Genomic DNA, 10112 nt, shown 5'->3' with positions numbered 1-10112 from the left:
TTTTGGAGGGGAAACTGGGAATGGAGAAATTTACATGTAAATAAAGAAAATATCTAATAAAAAAGAAGAAAAAAAACTGTGCATCAAATGCAGATTCTGTCTCACTAATTTCTACATATATGAACCATACTCTTGTATACATTAATTTTTCTAGATTCATTAAATATGTACACTTTGGCTTATATGGATATTAATATTAAAAATATTTAATAGCAAAACTATTATATTTTAAAGTAAAATCTACTTTTATTTGTAAATGGTGGGCTATAAAGTTCACAATTATGCTACTATGACCTTGAATTCTCTGTGTATTCAAGGATGACTTTGATTCCTGATCTCCCCTCATCTGTTTTCTAAGTACTCAGATTACAAGCATGTGCAACCATATTCAGGTCTTTCCATGAAAACTGAAGTTCTGATGTTATAAAAGTGTCAAAGTTATAAAATGTATCAAAACATACATTGATTGGATATTTTACATTTTGAAATCATGATAAAAAATTAATGCAGTTTTGCTTTAAAGCCTCTTAGCATGTGTAAAACTTGTACTTTATATAAATGCCTACATTTGCCATCAGTACATTTTGAGTGTTTGCATTGATCTTAAAAGCCAATCACCTTGGGATTGCAGAGACGTCTCAGCAGTTAAGCGCCAATACTGCAGAAAATTTTGGTTTGGTTCCCAATAGTAACATGATAGGTTACAACTGTCTCTAACTCCAATACAAGGGCACACCTCTGACCTCTTAGTGTACCAGACATTCATGTAGGACATGAATGTACATTTGTCCAAAACATTCATATACACAAAACCAGTAATATTTTTAAAGACAATTAGCTTCATGAAAGTACTTTGCTAAATCAGAAACGGTACCCCTCGCACTAATTGCAAGTATTCTAGTTTGATCACTAATAGTATCATCATGTAGAAATAAATACATATAGAGCTGGGAGTATTCTAATCATGCCACCATTAAGCATCAGGTACAGAACTGTCTTTGTAATTTCCTTCTCCATGTGCCTGTTTAACTTTGCGTTATCTTTTGAAATGCATATTACTGATAGTTATTAGTAGTAATAATCCAGAAATATGTAGAGAGTAGTCTCGAAACTATGTTTTCACTGGTGACTCATTATATGATAATTTAGAAAATAAACTATTAATGACCTTTAGAAATGACATTTTATATTAGTACTTGTTTTACTTATTTACTTTATTAATGATCATGGTAAATTTGTACTCTATGCTTTGGTAATATGTTTCTTACAAAGATTCCCAAAATGTTTTCTTACAACATACATTGGCTATTAAATCATACCTACAAAAGGCATCAGAGAGTTAAAATTCACAAGTTAGCATAATTTTATGGCTTTGTTTGGCTCTGTTTTCACTCACATTTTTATAAAATTTGAATATATAATTTAACTAGAAGCCAGAAATCTAAAAATCTCTAAGGGGTGTGAAATTCTGCTTTTCAAGTACAAATTGGGCAGCTGCAGAGAATTGTGTTTCCTGGCCCCCATCTTTCTTCTCTTACTGTACTAATTTTCTACATAATTTACTTTGTCTCTTACATACAGTTAACTTTAGTCTTAATGTATAGACATATGCATGAACATTTTTTATTTAAAAGCCTAGATTCTAGGCTGTGTATACTACTGTGTGTCTGTCCCCTATACTGAATGCTGCAATGAACATCTCTTTTAGATACTTCTAGTTTTCATTTGCTTTTCCAAGTAAAATAAATAAAAATATAAATACATAAGTGGGTCAATGTATTTTTTGTTGTTATTTTCTTTGTGTGTATGTGTGTGTGTGTGTGTGTGTGTCTGCGTCTGTGTGTGTGCATGCATGTGTGGTTTCTGTTTGCTTCTTTGTTTGCTTGTTTTTTCTTTTGCCCTTCTTAAAATCAATCCATCTGAAATGAGTCTAAGGAAGTGTCTCAAGGTGTAGCAATCTTTTCTCCCCCTCAGTTGTGTTGCTTCCTATGGTGCTGTGAGGTATAGAAAATTGGATGACACACACCTGATTGGAAAAACCCTCTTTACTAATCCAAGACCATATATGGTGGTTTCACTCTTGTCTGAAAATCAATTTATTGTTACTGCTTGATTTTGGTTTCATTTAGAAGGTACCTAAGAGCTCAAAACGTTTTTCCTTGTTCAATGTTATGCTTTTTCTCTGCCAATAAACCCTAGTCTCCATTGTGTATTTTGGAGGACAAAGATAACAGAATTCTGATATTTCTATTATAGTCAACTATTGATCATAAAAGAGTGGAGTTTCCATGATAAAGGTACCTGTGTTTGCATATTGTTCTCATCCTACTCTAACATTTAGAAAGTCTCACAAATACTTTAGGTCAGTAAAGGGAGCTTTACATTTACATTTGCTGCAACAAAGAAAAAGTCGAGATCCCAACAATGTAGTTGTTATGTTTTTAACTTCTTTTTGTTGTTGATCAATAGCAGTAAAAGAGAATTTATTAATATCAATTAAATATAGTTTGAAATATATACTAATTTTGTGAACTTGTAGTTATGTGATGGTAATATTACATTAAATTAAAATAAAGAGAATTGGTAGTTTTTTCTTCAGCATTTCTAATGAAATATGTATTTGTTTCTATACACTAAATGTTGTCTTGGTGTGTGGTAAATTAGGGGCTGGGTTTCAGGTCCTCATAGGAAAAAAGTCTCCTCAAGGTCCTGTTGTAGGCTGGTCTTCCGGGCTTTGCCACCATCACCCTGGAGAGCTTTGTCTTTAGGTAACTTCCATTATCTTATTCACAATGAAATCCTAGTATGTTAAAGAGCTTTCTTCTCAAATGAACCCTGCACCATCAGTTACATTTAGAAAATCTTCTTGTTCGCCAGTGGGACTGGGCAGTGAGGGAGCACCTATGTTAATTATACCTTTCCATTGAGAAGTTCTCGGAGACTTCACAAGTGGAACCATGATGTCCCCTAAGCTTATCCATGAACTTTCTCTGCCAAACTCAGTAGATTGTCACTGAAATAACTTAAACCCTTAGAAGGTGTCATAGCCCTTATCTCTTCAGGGTATGTGCATTCTCTATTAAGATGTTTTCTCTTATTCTGCTAACCTGATTATGGAATTTCTCGTTCCCTTATTTTAATGCATTTCCGGATGTTTAAGTTTCCTTTTGAATCCTATGTTGATTTCAAGTTAGTAGAGTTTCTCACAGAATTTCTTTTATAAAGACCGATTTTGCTTTCCCAGATCACCAAGACATGGATCATCTTAGTCCAAATCTCTTAAAGCATTTCACCATGGACCCTCTTTGTCACGGAATGGATTTCAAGTATCTGTTTAAAATACAAGGCTTTCTTAGAGCCATTGACCTATAGTATTTAGGAGATATGGTTTAATAGTTCATTGTGCCTTAGTTGGTGATGCTGTCTGACTTATACCAAAAGAGGCCTATGCAAAACTTTTCTCAATATACTAGTGCCAGGGAGCCATCTTCTCTGAAAGTAAGATGTGGTTGATCAAACTGTAGCTCTTTGAATTAAAAATTAGGAAAACTACTAGTGCTGAGAAAGGAAACTTCTAGTCAGTCCGTGGAAGCATGTTAATTTCTTTCAGGTGCCATATCCCCCCTGTGCTTTATTATTGATTGTAAATAAAACTTTGCAAGTCTAAAGTCTATACTATTTTAACAGATGAATACTAAGTTAATTAACAGGTATTATTTAAAGAAATAATGACTTTAAAAGTAATTCAAAACAAGAATTTGAACATGAGTTTGCATTAATGTGTCTGTATGTGATATATAGGTGAGTGAGTGGAAATGTGAGGTTGTATGATTGCTAATACTTGTAGATGAGTTCTATAGGTAAAAGTTCAGATGACCTCTTCAAATCCTCCATGTTATTTTTGGATATAAGATCTCTCACTGAATAGGAAATTCACTGATTATCTACAAACCAGGTAGGAATTGAGCTCCAGAAATTTTTTAAATAAAAATTAATTAATTAATTAATTAACATCCAGGTCCCTCATTCCTAGGCCATTCCCCATCCGCTTCCTCCTTCTGCTCTGAGATGGTGGAGTTCCTCTGGGTATCCCCCCAAACTTGGCACATGAAGTCTTTACCAGATTAGGCCCATCTTTGCCTACCTAAGACAGACAATCCAGCCCTGATAGAGAACTGATACCACAATCAGGTTAAAGCTTTAGGCAGCAACTCTGCTCAGGTTGTAGGGGGACCCACATGCAGACTGAGATGCATATCTACTGCATCTTTGCCAGGGGCTACATTCCAACCCTTGTAGTTTTTTGGTTTTGAGTTTTTTTATTGGTGGTTCAGTCTCTGAGAGCCCACAAAGGCTGAGGTTAGTTGACTCTTGTCTTCTTGTGAGGTTTCCATCCCCTTTAGGGTCTTGAATCCTTACCCAACTCTTCCATAGGAGGACCTGAACTCTATCTAATGTTTAGCTCTAGGTATCTGTGTCCAATTCAGCCAGTTACTGGATAGAGCCTCTCAGAGTACAGGTATGCTAGGCTCCTGTCTGCAAATATAATAGAGTATCCTAATAATGTCACAGATTGGTGATTGCCTATGGGATGGGTTTTAAGGAAGGCTAGATATTGATTGGCCATTCCTTCAGTGTCTGCATCATCTTTGTCCTTGCATTTCTTACAGACAGGACAAAGTGTGGATTGAGAGTTTTGTGGGTGGAGTGTTGCCCTTATCCCTCCATTGAGAGTACTGCCTGGCTATAGGAGGAATCTTCTTCTTGTTCTGTGTCCCCACTGTTAGGCATCTTGACTAAGGGCATCCACATTGACTACTGGGAGCCTCCCCCATCTCAGGTCTCTGGGACTTCCTAAAGATTTCCCCCACTAGCCTACCACCGGCAGCTGCAAATTTCTCTTTTTTCTCCTGATCCTCTCCATCTCTCTCCTGTCTCTCCCTATACCTCTCCCATTCACCTCTGCCTCTTTCCTCCCACCCTTCCCCTTGCTTCTTCTGTGTTCTATGACTATTTTGTTTTCCCTTCTAAGTGTGATTCAAGATCCTCTCTTGGGACTTCCTTCTTTTTTAATTTATTTTAGTGTGTGGAGTATATCATGGGTATTCTGTGCTTTATGGCTAATATCCATTTATTAGGGAGTACATACCATACATGTCCTTTGGAATCTGGGTCATCTCACTCAAGATGATATTTGCTAGTTCCATCGATTTGCCTGCAAAAGTCATGCTGTCCTTGTTTTTAATAGCTGATTTGTATCCCATTGTGTAAATGAAACACATTTTTTGTAACAATTATTCAGTTGAGGGACATCTGGGTTGTTTCCAGTTTCTGGCTACTTATAAATAAAGCTGCTATGAACATACTGGAGCACATCTCCTTTTGATATGGGGGAACTTCTTTTGGGTTTATGCCTAGGAGTAGTACAGCAATATCTTATTCCATCTCTCATTAATGGGTTTTTAGATAATCATTCATCTCCATGCCAAGCTTTTTAATCTATGTTTTAGGCCCAGCATGTACTCATGCTTGAAAAACAGGGTTATCCATGACCATCTATTACATGAGGCTATATTTTCATCTTTTCACTAATATAAACAGATAAATTAATCATTTATTTAGCTGGTGTAGCAGATATGTCTTAAAGGGTTCCCATAAAGTTGATCTACTTATATATTCATGCCTGAACAACTCTAACTACCACTAAGTGTGGATGGAGATTTGACACTTATTCCTCACTCCTTCTGCTAGTATAACACATACTGTAAGAAGTATTTTAATGCACTGTCTAGTTTTGTTCTCTTGTTAGCTTTGAAGGAGAAAGTTGTTATGACCATACCTGGATGGAAGTAAAATCAGCCAATAGCTTAGGTGAGATTATACACACAGTATTCAACTTGAGTCTTCATAGAAAAATCCAATTTTGTCTTCCATCTTAATTGTAACTTTAAGGTTATAAGACTTGATAAGTTTAAACTCGATAGCCACAAAAATATGTAATATTAAATTGACCATGGGGAAAAATAAAATATTTCAATTTTCAAGATACTTTAAAAAATAAATGCAGGAAGTTTGAAATGGCTTTATTTGATTTATACTAAAAGACGGACATGTAAGCTAGAACTTTAACTCTTTATATAAAAATTATTAAGTTTTTATTAGTTCTTTGAAAGTTCTATAGAACATGATTTAATGATATTCCCTTCTCTTCTCCCAATTCTCCCCAGAATTGCACCACTGTAAGACCACCCAACTTAGTGTTGTTTTAAAAAATATCCTTCAAGACCAATTTGTACTATACAAATATTCTGGATATGTGCCCTTCCACCAAAGGGTAGCCAATATTGCAGAATTTTCTTGTAGAGACAATTCTCTCTCTCTCTCTCTCTTTCTCTCTCTCTCTCTCTCTCTCTCTCTCTTTCTCTCTCTCTCTCTGTGTATGTATATGTGTCTGTCTATCTATCTATCTATCTATCTATCTATAATCTATCTCTTCTGCCCAATGGTTAGGAATTCTCAATAAACTAAAATTTGGATCATGTGCCCAATCCATTTTTCATGCCTGGATTTTACCTATCTAGTGCTTGCAAAGGTTTTGTGCATTTTGTTTTCACTCTTCTAAGTTCATATATCCATCTGCCCTCCTGTGTCAAGAAGACAATGTTTCTACAACCCTGACTCTTATACTTTTTAAGATATTATTTCATGGTGATCATTGAGTTTTAGAAAATGAGCTCTGTTATACATGTTCCCTTTCATTCTTATCATTCTTATTCTCTGTATGAAATATGTCTCTGAATTAGTCACCATCTACTGCCATTTGTTCTCTGAGTAGGGTTGAAGATAAATTAATCTCTTTCTGCAATGATAATTCATGAAAAATCAATTTAATAAAGTGGAAATTTAGTAGAATAGTAGTAGTATGTACTCACCTAGGATCTATGTCCTGTGTAGTCTGGTTCTGAGCTTGATGATGAGGACAGGGATGGGTTCCACATTATGGCGTCAGCATAAATTCAATCATAAAGTGGTTGGTTACTACCATGATTGTCATGCCATTATTTTGTCAATAGATAATTGCCAACTCAGTCACTATTGAAGCTTTCAGGTTTCATAGCTGGTTATGTATGATTACTTATCTCCTCCACCACAGCAACTTCTAGCACTGTGAAAGCTAGCTAGTAGTGATGAAATTTCAAGGTCAGTACCATTATAGTTTCTTCATATTCTATGACTGGAATAGATGGATTCTTCAGCAACAGTTATGAACAAGAACTGGAAGATAATCAAGAGTAATGTCAATAGCTGTAATGTTTGGGAGATTTGTGGGGTTTTACTGGTCACCAACTCAAAAAGAAGTAACCTATTCCTGGCACTGAAGATTTTGATTGTCTCTAGAGATGAGTAGTGGTATTTTAGGCATATTTTAGGTTAAGGTCCATTGTAACTTTTTATGTATAACTTTTTATGTACAGATAATATATAGATGTTAAGATACTTGTGAAGAAAACTATGGCAATTTCTATTGTAATAGGGTTCCATTTGTCTTTCTTGAATGAACTTTAGTGACATAGTCTTCAATATACAATATCCTTTACATTCCCATCCCTATTCCACTGTAATTTTCTGCATTCCATTCTTCCCATAACACACACCATTTATCCCAGCACTTGGGAGGAAGAGTCAGAATCTCTGAGTTCAAGAGTTGATGGGTCTCCAGAGTGACTTCCAGGACAGCCACATCTATACAGAGAAACCTGATTTGAAAGAACAATTAGGCAGGGCGAGAGAGACAGGATCCTTTCAACCTCTGTCTAAAGAGCAAAAGCACTGGATCTGCAGACCTCTCTGCCCCTTCCCTGCAAGCAGAGAGCTTGCCTTCAGGGAGTGCTTTAACCCAGGGACTCTGGTGAGATCTGCCATTTTCTCTCTGGTGAGTTTCTAAGGTGGGACCAGCTGGGAGGCACAGGACTCACAAGTTGCAGGACAGCCTGGTCAGGATCCTTTCTACCTCAGACCACACCTAGGATGGACAACAGACCCACAGCCCTTTCTGCACCTTTCCTGAAAGTGGAGATCCAGTCTCCAGGCTGTGCTTTGACCACAGGACGCAGGACAGACAACTGATCCACAGCCATCTGCATCCAGGATTTACCAGAGGAGAGCTGATATCCCAGAAGTCCTGACACCAGCTTACAGACCCACAGGAGGAACAAGCTCTAGTCAGAGACAGCAAAAAAATCTAACATCAGGGATCAACAGATGGCAAAAGACAAATGCAAGAATCCTACCAACCTGAAACCAAGATGACTTGGCTTCATCAGAACCTAGTACTCGCACCACAGCAAGTCCTGGATATCCCAAAACACCGGAAAAGCAAGATTTGGATCTAAAATCATATCACATGATGGTGCTAGAAGAATTTAAGAGGACATGAATAACTCCCTTAAAGAAATACTGTAGATATAGGATTGGTAAAGATCTTTTCCCAATTTGTTGGTTGCTGTTTTATCCTGTTGACAATGTCTTTTCCCTTACAGAAGCTTTGCAAGTTTCTGAGGTCCCCTTTGTCAATTCTTGATCTTAGAGCATAAGCTAGTGGTGTTCACTTTAGGAAATTTTCTGCTGTGCCTATTTGCTTGAGGTTCTTCCCCACTTTCTTTTCTATTAGTATCAATTTATCTGGTTTGATGTGGAGGTCCCTGATCCATTTGGACTTGAGCTTTGTACAAGGAGATAGGAATGGATCAATTTGCATTTTTTACATGCTAACCACCAATTGAGCCAGCACCATCTGTTGAAAATGTTGTCTTTTTTCCACTATATAGTTTTAGCATGTTTGTCAAAGATCAAGTGAACATAGGTGTGTGAGTTCATTTCTGGGTCTTTAATTCTGTTCCATTGATCTACCTGCCTATCACTGTACCAATACCATACAGTTTTTATCACAATTGCTCTCTACTACAGCTTAAGGTCCAGGATGGTGATTCCACCAGAGGTTCCTTTATTGTAGAGAATAGTTTTGGTTATCCTCGGTTTTTTGTTGTTCCAGATGAATTTTCAAATTGCTCTTTTTAAGTCTGTGAAGAATTGAGTTGGAATTTTGATGTGGATTGCATTGAATCTATAGATTGCCTTCGGTAAGATGGCCATTTTTAATATATTAATCCTGACAATCCACAAGCATGGGAGATCCTTCCATCTTCTGAGATCTTCTTCAATTTCCTTCTTCAGAGACTTGAAGTTCTTGTCAAACAGATCTTTTACTTGCTTAGTTATAGTTACACCGAGTTATTTATTATTTGTAACTATTGTGAAGGGTGTTGTTTCCCTAATTTCTTTCTCTGTCTGTTTATCCTTTGTGTAGAGGAAGTCTTCTGATTTGCTTGAGTTAATTTTACATCCGGCTTCTTTGCTGAAGTTGTTTATCAGATTTAAGAGCTTTCTGGTGGAATTTTTGGGGTCACTTAAGTATACTAGTATATCATCAGCAAATAGTGATAATATCCAATGTATACAAAGAACTCAAGAAGTTAGACTCCAGAGAACCAAATAGCCCTATTAAAAGTGGGGTACAGCACTAAACAAAGAATTCTCAACTGATGAATATCAAATGGCTGAGAAGCACCTAAAGAAATGTTCAACATCCTGAGTTATCAGGGAAATGCAAATCAAAACATCTCTGAGATTCAACCTCACATCAGTCAGATTGGCTGGGATAAAAAAACTCAGGTGACAGCAGATGTTGGAGAGTTTGTGGAGATAGAGGAACACTACTTCATTGCTGATGGGATTGCAAGCTAGTACAACCACTCTAGAAATCAGTATGTGCTTTCTCTGGAAATTGGGCATAGTTCTACCGGAGGACCCAGCTATGCCACTCCTGGGTATATATCCAGAAGATGCTCCCACATGTAGTAAGGACACATGCTCCACAATGTTCATAGCAGCCTTATTTATAATAGCCAGAAATTGGAAACAACCCAGATGTATCTCAACAGAGGAATGGATATAGAAATTGTGGTATATCTATACAATGGAGTGCTACTCAGCTATTAAAAACAATAAATTTATGAAATTCTTAGGGAAATGAATGGATCTGGAGAATATCA

Source organism: Mastomys coucha, unplaced genomic scaffold, assembly GCF_008632895.1.
Source record: "Mastomys coucha isolate ucsf_1 unplaced genomic scaffold, UCSF_Mcou_1 pScaffold9, whole genome shotgun sequence".
NCBI lineage: Eukaryota > Metazoa > Chordata > Mammalia > Rodentia > Muridae > Mastomys > Mastomys coucha.
This window is presented reverse-complemented; position numbering follows the sequence as displayed.